We start from the raw sequence: 2,405 nt of genomic DNA, 5'->3' as shown, positions 1-2,405 counted from the left end.
TGAATTGTTACATATTTTGACACTATCAACAGTAACAAAACTGTTTACTGCTTCGAATCAATGTTTTCTCGGTTTTAGCCTGTTTTGGGACAAATTGGGTATAAGTTTTGTCTAAACATTCCAAATTCAACCTGAACTCTTATAATTAGTCAAATGCATTGGATTGTTACATATATTGACCCTATAAACAGTAACAAAACTGTTTACTGCTTCGAATTAATGTTTTCTCAGTTTTAGCCTGTTTTCTCGGCTTAAGCTTGTTTTGGGATAAAAGAGGTTTAAGTGTTGTCTAAACATTTCAAATTCATCCCAAACTCTTACAATTAGTCAAATGCATTGGATTGTCACACATTCTGACCCTAGAAACAGTAACAAAACTGTTTACTACTTCAAATCAATGTTTTCTTTGTTTTAGCTTGTTTCGGGACAAAATGGGTATAATTGTTGTCTAAACATTTCAAATTCACCCCAAACTCTTACAATTAGTCAAATGCATTGGATTGTCACACATTCTGACCCTAGAAACAGCAACAAAGCTGTTTACTACTTCAAGTCAAGGTTTTCTTTGTTTTAGCTTGTTTCGGGATAAAATGGGTATAATTATTGTCTAAACACTTCAAATTCATCCCAAACTCTTACAATTAGTCAAATGCATTGGATTGTCACACATTCTGACCCTAGAAACAGTAACAAAGCTGTTTACTACTTCAAATCAATGTTTTCTCGGTTATAGCTTGTTTCGGGACAAAATGGGTATAATTGTTGTCTAAACACTTCAAATTCAACCCGAACTCTTATAATTAGTCAATTGCATTGGATTATTATACATTCTGACCCTAGAAACAGTAACAAAGCTGTTTACTGCTTTGAATCAATGTTTTCTCAGTTTTAGCCTGTTTTGGGACAAAATGGGTATAAGTGTTGTCTAAACATTCCAAATTCAACCTGAACTTTTATAATTAGTCAAATGCATTGGATTGTTACATATATTGACCCTATAAACAGTAACAAAACTGTTTACTGCTTCGAATAAATGTTTTCTCGGTTTTAGCCTGTTTTCTCGGCTTAAGCTTGTTTGGGGATAAAACAAGTTTAAGTGTTGTCTAAACATTTCAAATTCATCCCAAACTCTTACAATTAGTCAAATGCATTGGATGTTAGAATTGCGGAAATACTAAGATAGAATTTAGAGAATGAAGGATAGAATACTTGAATTAGAATAGTTTTTATGTTGTTACATGGCCTAATATATATAGGCAAAGAGAACATAGCTGTTAGATACAAAAGGGAGAAGATTAGCCACTTGCTTGGGCATGTCGTGATCATTCTTAATGGTGAAAGCGACATGCCATTCCCTTGTTTGACTCGTCAAGCTTCACCACCCGAAGACACACGTGATTCTCTATCCATGGGAGATATTTCATTCCTTCTAGATCCTTCTCCCTCATGGGGTTCTTTCTTATAAGGCCATTGCTGCTCATCTCATTCTTATTTCCCTTACGGCCTAATGGCCTAACGACCTGGCCTGTACGGACGCTTGTACGGACGTTCGTACGGACGGCCTTATTATCAAGTCCTCGATCAATACTCCCCCTCAAGCTTAACCTGGTGAAGTGGTTAAGCTTGGAGTCTCGTAAGCCATCACCTCATAAAAAACCTCAAAGTAGAAAACCTCATGGGACAAAACTACCTTGAGGGAAAAAGAGTGTGATGGTCACGAGTAGGGGACTTGATCAAGGATGAGTCAAGTCAACCAGTCCAAGTTTGTTGTGAATGTGATCACAAACTTTGCGACTGGCTGCTTTGGTGAAGACATCAGCGAGTTGGTCCACGCTTGGTGTATGGTATGGTAGTGTAACGCCTTCTTCGATCTTCTCTCGAACCTTGTGGCAATCCAACTCGATGTGTTTAGTTCGTTCATGGAACACCGAGTTTGTGGCTATGTGAATCGCAGCTTCATTGTCACAGTGCATAGGAATTGGTGTTGATGACTTGATGCCTAGTTCTTCCAGTAGTGCCTTGAGCCATGTGAGCTCCGTGGTCAGCTTCCGCATCGCTCTATATTCGGACTCGGCACTAGACATTGATACCACCTTTTGTTTCTTGGTCTTCCACATCACTAGGTTGCCTCCTATGAAGGTGCAGTAACCTGTTGTAGACCGCCTATCTGTCCTATCACCCGCCCAATCTGCGTCACAATATCCTACAAGCTCGGTGTTGTCATTCTTCCCCATCCATATGCCTTGGCCTGGACTCTTCTTGAGATAGTGGAGGATTCTCTCCAAGATACTCCAGTGGTAGGTTGTTGGAGCTTTCATGTATTGGCTAACCTGATTCACAGCATAGCAGATATCAGGTCGAGTGAGTGTTAAATAGATCAACTTACCCACAAGACGGCGGTAGCG

The sequence above is a fragment of the Camelina sativa genome, chromosome 8 (assembly GCF_030686135.1).
Source record: "Camelina sativa cultivar CO46 ecotype springtype chromosome 8, ASM3068613v1".
Lineage (NCBI taxonomy): Eukaryota > Viridiplantae > Streptophyta > Magnoliopsida > Brassicales > Brassicaceae > Camelina > Camelina sativa.
The sequence above is the reverse complement of the archived record's forward strand: the minus strand, read 5'-3'. Positions refer to the sequence as shown.